This window comes from Polypterus senegalus, chromosome 2, assembly GCF_016835505.1.
Source record: "Polypterus senegalus isolate Bchr_013 chromosome 2, ASM1683550v1, whole genome shotgun sequence".
Classification (NCBI taxonomy): domain Eukaryota; kingdom Metazoa; phylum Chordata; class Cladistia; order Polypteriformes; family Polypteridae; genus Polypterus; species Polypterus senegalus.
The window spans coordinates 209805973-209815897 of NC_053155.1; positions in this window are offsets into that span (position 1 = coordinate 209805973).

Sequence of the window (9925 nt, forward strand, 5' to 3'; positions counted from 1 at the left end):
TTCCTCCTACTAGACACAGAATCCATTACATTCATGATATTACAGTTCTCTAACTAATTAAAATACTGAGATGTATACTTAATATCATTTTTATGATGATAGGAGTTAAAGCATGTTATTAAACATGAGAACATGGTGGCGCAGTGATAGTGATGAGCTGGTGCCCTGTCCAGAGATTGTTCTTTCCTCCCACAAGATGCTCGCTGCGTCGTGCGCGACCTTCGATGAAATAATTTATTGCAGCCGTACTGTCTCTTTCACACGTACTAACCTCCTATTCCTGCCATTCCTTTCCTTTCTCCAAGTAACCAATCGACACACAATCAGCTCTGTAATAGATGTTAAGCAATCTGTAAGCTTAGAACGCTGAGTCTTCAAAACTTTTAAGGAACATTAAAATATCTTAATAATACATGTTTAATTATTCTATCCATCTATCTTTCCAGTGTTGCCCTAGCGCCAGCAAGAATACAGCGCGAGGCAGGAGCAATCCCTGAACTAGCTAGTGCTGCGACACCGTGTCCTCACATGTTTAATTATTAACAATATAGATTATTTAAATTATATCAATATTTTATCTGTATAATGTAATAAACTAGGGGGCTTCACCCCCGCTCACTTCACTCGCCAACCCCCGTTTTTGTTTTTCCAGGTATACACTTTTTAAGATTTTTTTTTTCTTTGCATTGTTACTGTTTCATTAGTTTCACTTTTATTTCAGAACTGTAAAAACAATACACTATTTGGAATCTTTCAAGTCCCAATGTGCTGAATCTTTAAATTAGGTCAGTGAGACATGTGTTTAATTACTTTATACCATAATTCAGGATAGGTTGCTCTGTTTGGAATTTCAGCACAGACAAAATGATCAACATCATCAGCAGTTAATAATTTTTTTGCAAAGTAACCAATAAATGCATGTGAGGTAAACTCTGTTTTTGAAATTCTCTGACTTAAACTTCAAAGCCTTACAATACAGTATTTACATACTTCTGACATATCACCAATGTCCATATATTCGATCTCTATTTGCCTTTTCGTTATTTCTCCGAGTATTAATTTCTCTTTCTTTGCGCTAATGCAATGTTTGCTTTCTTTGTTTTGACACTGTCGTTGTTTTCTGCTTTCTTATTCTGTATCTTGCTCTGCATGTGTTTTTTTGAGTCTTTTGAATTCCAGTTTTCATTATCTCTAACCTGCTCTGCATGTGTTTGGCCCCCATGTTTTTTAACCTCTTTATGACGTTTTACTTTGTTTTCTACTGTGTCTTTTATTGCTGACCTCGCTTTATTATGCTTTTTTTTTTTCTTTCAATGACACCTAGTCTGTGGTGATTATTTTCCATTTTTCGAGTAATAATTTCCATTTGTTTGCGCTACTGCAATCTTTACTTTCTTTTTTTTTTTTTTATACTTTCTAATTTTCCTACTTTCATATTCTTTAACTTTCTCCACATGTGCATAGCGCCAGCGTCCGGATTGAACGTGCTTTTTTTTCCAATTCCACTTGTATCCAAATCCACACTGATAATTACTTTCCTTATTTTCTGAATTTGCACCTAGATTATTCTTTTTCTTTTTTGTTCCTCCAACACTTTTGAGTCCCTTTCCTCCGCGCTGCTTTGTTCTTTGCTTAGTTGTCTACGTTTCATTTATGTTTGTCCTTATATGCTTTATATGCGCTGAGAGCACTGGATCTGTGTGTGCTCAAAGCCAAAACATGACTGAGTGTGCTGCTGCCCGTGCTCTTATTTGATATTGGTTGTAAGTAGGGCATGTCTTGCAAGAATCTCATGTTCTATGTCTTCGCGAAACGGTCCTGGCTCAATTTCTTGGCACAAAGTCTCATGTTTAAGGTCCCTGCAAGATACTCCGTGGCCAGTCTCATGGGTCTTTTAAGTGTCTTCCGTGATCTTCAGTCTTGTCACCCTGGTGTTTCTCTTCAGGATTTTTTTTTTTATTTTTTTTATAAAAGACAGACACATTTTGCTGCATTTCATCTTAAACATGATATCGTCATCATATGCAAATACACGTTGTTTAAAGTGGCTCGGGTTTTGCAATATTATAACTGTATTGCAAGTTTACAGTGAGGTGATTGTACTAATAAGTCCAAACAGTTCTACAAGGAGCATTTGATTGTGTTTATAGTTCTTGGGATAAAACTGTTTCTGAACCGCGATGTCCCTACAGGAAAGGCAATGAAGCATTTGTCATTTGAGAGCAGTTCAGTAGACAGTGCGCATAGCTGGGGCAGCGTGTGCTTGACGCTGTATATCGATAATTCTCTTTCCAATCAGCTGCTGTACAGTTGTGATTCCACACTCAGATACAGTGGGATAAATAGTCTGAGTGTTGCATTGAGAGGAACAAAGCTAAAGCAGCTATGTTATTTGGAATAGTTTGGCCATTCCATGGACCATTATATCGTAACAGGTTAATTACAATCAGATGTCTTAAACTAATAAACAATATGCGGTTAATTTCAGTGTATTTGATAAAGCTGCGTCAGGGATGTGCATCTAAAAAAGAAAGGTGAAAGCACACTTGAACAAAAGCACTGCTTTGACACTGGGTGCCTCCAGTTTGGAAAACCGAATGGAGAACTTTTGTTTGGCAAGCATTTAACTGGTGTGAAAATGTGCATGGCTTTATACCAAGGCTTTATACCAAGTTTAGGTTTTATACATCGCGATTTGAGCATGGAAACAGGAGTACGCAAAATTTTTGTGCGTACGCACGGTTTATACATGAGGCCCCGGTCACATCAGTTGCAGAAATTCTCAGATGATTCTGTACTTCTGGGGTGTATTGACAAAGGGGATAAGACAGTAGAGAGGTGTCAGGTGGAGAACTTTGTTTCTTGGTGCAAAGAGAATTGTCGTCTGGTATATACTATATGTAGAGCTGGTCCATTCCTACATGTACTTGGGGGTCCATCATTAATGACAGGTTGGACTGGTCTTGGAAAACAGAGGAACTATATAAGAAAGGGCAGAACATGCTCTTTTTCCTTAGAAGATTGTATTCCTTTAATGTGGGCAGTGACATCCTTCACATCTGTTATGACTCTGTGATGGCCACTGCAGTTTTCTAACATCACTTCAGGATAGGCCCACCAATTCAACAAGCTAATTAAAAGGACAGGCTCAGTTAAGGGACGTAATCTGGACTCCCTGGAGGTAGCAGCAAAGGTAAGAATTAAACCAAAACTGAGTGCCATTATGAACAATGCAGCACATCCTCTCTCTGACACACAAAGTACTTTTAGCCAACTAATTATTCAGCGGAAATGTGTCAAGAAACCCCAGAAGGGGTCCTATATACCAGCAACTTGTCTATATTATGCCTCGCTGTGACTGTGACAGCCAAGTCAGTAGTGACTGGCTGTCTGTCTGCTTTCTCATCTGCTCATTACAAATTAGGAGTGGTTGAAGTTTAAGGAGAAAGCGTTACAAAAAAGTATGAGAGCCAGTGAAAATAAAACATGGGTATCCATTTTTTTCGACACACTTTAACAAATACAGTGGTGTGAAAAACTATTTGCCCCCTTCCTGATTTCTTATTCTTTTGCATGTTTGTCACACAAATTGTTTCTGATCATCAAACACATTTAACCATTAGTCAAATATAACACAAGTAAACACAAAATGCAGTTTTTAAATTATGGTTTTTATTATTTAGGGAGAAAAAAAATCCAAACCTACATGGCCCTGTGTGAAAAAGTAATTGCCCCCTTGTAAAAAATAGCCTAACTTTGGTGTATCACACCTGAGTTCAATTTCCGTAGCCACCCCCAGGCCTGATTACTGCCACACCTGTTTCAATCAAGAAATCACTCAAATAGGAGCTGCCTGACACAGAGAAGTAGACCAAAAGCACCTCAAAAACTAGACATCATGCCAAGATCCAAAGAAATTCAGGAACAAATGAGAACAGAAGTAATTGAGATCTATCAGTCTGGTAAAGGTTATAAAGCCATTTCTAAAGCTTTGGGACTCCAGCGAACCACAGAGAGAGCCATTATCCACAAATGGCAAAAACATGGAACAGTGGTGAACCTTCCCAGGAGTGGCCGGCCGACCAAATTTACCTCAAGAGCGCAGAGACGACTCATCCGAGAGGTCACAAAAGACCCCAGGACAATGTCTAAAGAACTGCAGGCCTCACTTGCCTCAATTAAGGTCAGTGTTCACGACTCCACCATAAGAAAGAGACTGGGCAAAAATGGCCTGCATGGCAGATTTCCAAGACGCAAACCACCGTTAAGCAAAAAGAACATTAGGGCTCGTCTCAATTTTGCTAAGAAACATCTCAATGATTGCCAAGACTTTTGGGAAAATACTTTGTGGAATGATGAGACAAAAGTTGAACTTTTTGGAAGGCAAATGTCCCGTTACATCTGGCGTAAAAGGAACACAGCATTTCAGAAAAGAACATCATACCAACAGTAAAATATGGTGGTGGTAGTGTGATGGTCTGGGGTTGTTTTGCTGCTTCAGGACCTGGAAGGCTTGCTGTGATAGCTGGAACCATGAATTCTACTGTCTACCAAAAATCCTGAAGGAGAATGTCCGGCCATCTGTTCGTCAACTCAAGCTGAAGCGATTTTGGGTGCTGCAACAGGACAATGACCCAAAACACACCAGCAAATCCACCTCTGAATGGCTGAAGAAAAACAAAATGAAGACTTTGGAGTGGCCTAGTCAAAGTCCTGACCTGAATCCAATTGAGATGCTATGGCATGACCTTCAAAAGGCGGTTCATGCTAGAAAACTCTCAAATAAAGCTGAATTTTAACAATTCTGCAAAGATGAGTGGGACAAAATTCCTCCAGAGCGCTGTAAAAGACTCATTGCAAGTTATCGCAAACGCTTGATTGCAGTTATTGCTGCTAAGGGTGGCCCAACCAGTTATTAGGTTCAGGGGGCAATTACTTTTCACACAGGGCCATGTAGGTTTGGATTTTTTTTTCTTCCTAAATAATAAAAAACATCATTTAAAAACTGCATTTTGTGTTTACTTGTGTTATATTTGACTAATGGTTAAATGTGTTTGATGATCAGAAACATTTTGTGTGACAAACATGCAAAAGAATAAGAAATCAGGAAGGGGGCAAATAGTTTTTCACACCACTGTAGCTAGATGATGTGTGGAAACGTAGGAGAAATGAGAACTCCTACTACTGTGGCTAGCAGGTGCTCTCAGTTTTATTACTAAGCCAGAGGGAGCACAGTGACAGTGTGTCTGCTGGCACAGCTTGTGGAGCTGCTGTCTCATACATTCTTGGTTCATTCTGACACTGTGAAAGCACAGCCATGGAGAGACTGTGCAAGCTCCACACTGACAACATCCAGGCATGTGATCTGAATCCTGAATTTTGTGATCCATGAAGCAGCAGCACTAGCACTGCATGATTGTACCACCTTGTTCTGGAATTATGCAAATACACATTTGTCTTTTCTGTACCAGTTTGATCAAAGTATCCACTCTTGCTCTGGGATGACTCCTAATTCCATTGTCCTCTGCCACTCTGTAAGCACCATTTTATAGTGATTTACAGCATTTGTTTGATTTATGAGATGATCATCACTGTCTGCTAGAAAACAATTTCTTTATTTTCTGAAGACACAATTCTGTCTATTAGGGAAGCACTGATACGTTGGGTGGGCCAGCTTGCAGCAGTACACTTATTAATATAAGAACGTAATAAGGTTAGCATTAAGTTACACAAAGTGCTTGTCCCTTATGAATAAACTGATTAGCTTTATCAAGATCAAATTAGACAAATCAGAAAGAGATGCTGATTCTTGAAGTCTCAGGCCATTGATTTCCCCATTTCGGACAGAGAGGCGCTGCATCAATCAATGTTCTTGATTACTCAAACTCTGTTTCTTTGAGTCTGTAGATCTTGTCAATTTCTTTATCCAACTTCCTACTGGTCTGGAGGTCTTCAGTGGAATAATGCATGGTGAGTCCTCATCCTTGGCTTATTATTGAGGTAGTTTGGAGCCTGAAATGTCCTTTTCCTGCTTCTTCAAAGGCACAGAAATTGTTCTGAATGAAACATTTTTTGCTGTACCACAATTTCTAAACATGAAAACTTCAGTTTTGTATGATAATCTATAATTAATTTAATTCTGCCCATGTAAGGATATTTAGTCTTAATGCAAATGCTTAATAATGTTTCTCATTGATTTTATTTCTTCTATTTGCTATGTAGTGCATTTGAAATGTATGTCACCCCAGAGCTAATAATGGGTTTGGACAGGACTGAATGTACTATGATTCTGCTTTATGGAGAGTTCAGTACCAACATAACCGGCAGAACCATTTGGGCACATTTATAAAAAAAAAAAAAAAAAAAAAATTGATGAGGACTGAGGAGAGCATTATGAGATAAAAAACAATTAGAATTTTAATGTAAGCTCTGTCCTGATTATATTGTTCTTTTTTGCCAGCACAATATGGCCAGTTGGAAACCCACTGTGGTAATGTTTTTGTTAGGGTGTAATGTCTCACTTTATTTATTATCTAATTTTTAGAAAATGAACACATAGTGGCTTAAAGACACACCTTTTCTGTAATTTTTTCTGAACTCAGAAACATTCTAGACTTGCTGAATACAAAAGGATTTTCAAATCAGAAGATATTAATCCTGCTAGTATATGAAACAATAAAGAAGTTGGCATCTGTCACTTTGTGTTCGTTTTACAGACCCCCAGGCTACTCCCTTCATAAGAAAGCATTGCTGAGCTGTTACACGCCAGATGGCGAGCAGTATGTTAGACGGGTTGGTATTCCTTTACTGTGCTTTATGGGCTGCTTCTATATGTTTAGTGGTGTCTTCAAGAGAATAATGTAAAGAAGGGAAACTGTAAAGACCTTCTCACTGTTGCTGTTTACTGTTTGTAACTTTAATGCAGTAATGTGGCTCGTGATTGATGCAGGTTGGCTCAAACCGTAATGTCTAAAGAGGCTGATGTCAACATGAAGACCACATTGAAGTCTTGATAGACAAGTGTGACTTGGGATTGTCCATTGCTAGCCATTCACATGAATGTGTGGACAGTCTCATTCATTGGACTATACATCTTATAGTCAGAGCGAAGAACTTCATCCTACAGCAGTATTCTTACAGCAGAAGGGCCGTGTAGAAAAGTGGTAATGATCACCAACACATTTATACAGTAGCAGTACTTTGTTATGTATGTATGTATGTATGTATACACACACAATCATGGCCAAAATTATCAGCACCCCTGGAATTTTCCCAGAAAATGCGCCATTTCTCCCAGAAAATTGTTGCCATTACAAATGTTTTAGTATACACGTTTATTTCCTTTATGTGCATTGGAACAACACAAAAAAACAGAGAAAAATAGCCAAATCTTACATTATGTCACACAGAACTCCAAAAATGGGCCGGACAAAGTTATTGGCACCTTTTCAAAATTGTAGGTAAATCATTTTATTTCAAGCATTTGATGCTCGTTTGAACTCACCTGTGGCAAGAAACAGGTGCTGGCAATATAGCAATCACACCTGAAGCCAGTTAAAATGGAGAAAAGTTGACTCAACCTTTCTGTTGTGTGTCTGAGTGTGCCACACTAAGCATGGAGAACAGAAAGAAGAGCAGAGAATTGTCTGAGGACTTGAGAACAAAAATTGTGGAAAAATATCAACAATTTCAAGGTTACGAGTCCATCTCCAGAGATCTTCATGTTACTTTGTCAAGGTTGCGCAACATAATCAAGAAGTTCACAACACATGGCACTGTAGCTAATCTGCCTGGACGTGGACGGAAGAGAAAAATTGATAAAAGACTGCAACAAAGGCCAGTCAGAATGGTGGATAAAAAGCCCAATCAACGTCAAAACATATTCAAGCTGTTCTGCAGACTCTGGGTGCAACAGTGTCAGCTCAAATTATCTGTCGACATCTGAACGAAATGAAACGCTATGGCAGGAGAGCCAGGAGGACCCCATTGCTGATACAGAAACATAAAATATGGTTGAGGTTCTAAGATGTTTTGGGGAGGTTTTACTGTCTCTGGCACTGGATACCTTGACTGTGTGCATGGCATCATGAAATCTGAAGACTACCAAAAGATATTGGGGAGCAATGTAGGGCCCAGTGTCAGAAAGCTGGGTCTGCGTCAGAGGTCATGGGTGTTCCAGCAGGACAATGACCCCAGACATACCTCTAAAAGCACCCAGAAATGGTTGAAGACAAAGCGCTGGAAGCTCTGAAGTGGCCAGCAATGAGTCCGGATCTAAATCCGATTGAACACTTATGGAGAGATCTCAAAATTGCTTTTGGGAGAAGGCGTCCTTCAAATCTGAGAGACTTTGAGCAGTTTGCAAAAGAAGAGTGGTTGGAAATTCCAGTTGAGAGGTGTAACAAGCGTGTTGATGGTTATAGGAATCACTTGATTTCAGTTATTTTTTCCAAAGGGTGTGCAACCATATTTTAAGTTGAGGGTGCCAATAATTTTGTCCAGCCCGGTTTTTGAGGTTTGTGTGAAATGATGTCAGATTTGGCTTTTTTTCTCTGTTTTTTTGTGTTGTTCCAATACACATAAAGGAAATAAATATATGTATACCAAAACATTTGTAATTGCAACAATTTTCTGGGAAAAATTGTGCATTTTCTGTGAAAATTCCAGGGGTGCCGATAATTTCGTCCATGACTGTATATTAGTGTGTGTGTGTGTGTGTGCACCAGCTCTCCAAACACACGAAGCAGGCATGGAAACCTATTAAAAGCACAGTCTTTTATTCTGGGAAACCATTCCAAAATACACATTTCTTGCCACAATAGCCACAAGTACAATAAAGCAGAAGATAGCACACTCTTGCCTTCTTTCTCTCTCACAAATTACTGACTCCTCCACTCCTCCTCACCTGTGTTGTCCACCTTCCTCCCAACTCTGACTTGTCCATGTGAGGCCGGCAGCTATATTTATCTATTCGCCAGGAATGCTTCCAGTGACATGATACTTCAGCAGCTCTTTAGCACTTCCGGCGAGGTTGGAGTCCTATGAAATAGAGACTCCCAAATCCCACAACTTACCCTGGCAACCCCCACGGGCCCCTACAAGGCTGCCCCTTGTGACTACAATACCCAGCATGCCTTGTCGGCACCCATGTGGGGATACAAGCCTGCGCTCGCAGTCCTGTGTAAGCTGTCTTCCTCTGTCCTTCCACCTCAGTGGCATCCCGGCTAGGTAAGAACACGGGCCGTCCCTCACTATATATATTTTTTTCCTCATGTTCTTAGAGTCCATTAAACTGTCATTAGCCGTTACCTCAAGAGTGGGCTCCATCTAGCCACTTACTCGATTGATGGAGTGCTGCTGAGGTGGTCATCCTTCAGGACAGGTTTTCTCTCAGTGGAGAGTGGGAAGCTTTGTTGGAGTGACCATACTGTACTTGGTCACCTCCCTAACCAAGGCCCTCTTGCCTAGTTACTCAGTTAGGCCAAATGGCCAACTCTAGGAAGAGTTCTATTGCTTCCAGACTTCTTGCATTTCACATTTATGCATACTGCATTTCTGTTTGTTAGTCATTTGTATAGAAACATAAGTATCACAATATTTTTAAATGGTCCTCTATTCTGTTGCTGTTCTCACTATCGGGATGTGGCACTTGAAGCCTCTGCTCTACTGTCAGGCTGCTCTCCTGCATATGGAAAAGTCATCTCGGATAAAGGAGCATTGGAATTATCAGATGAAGAGATTCTCTCAAAAGAGTGGACAAGCCAGACTCCACTATAGAAATCCCAAGAGAGAGTAGGGGGCCAAGGTCTCCAGGGGCCTCATGTATAAACGGTGCATACACACAGAAATGTTGCATAAGATCATTTCCACGTTCAAATCGCGATGTATAAAACCTACACTTGGCGTAAAGCCATGCACTTTTCCA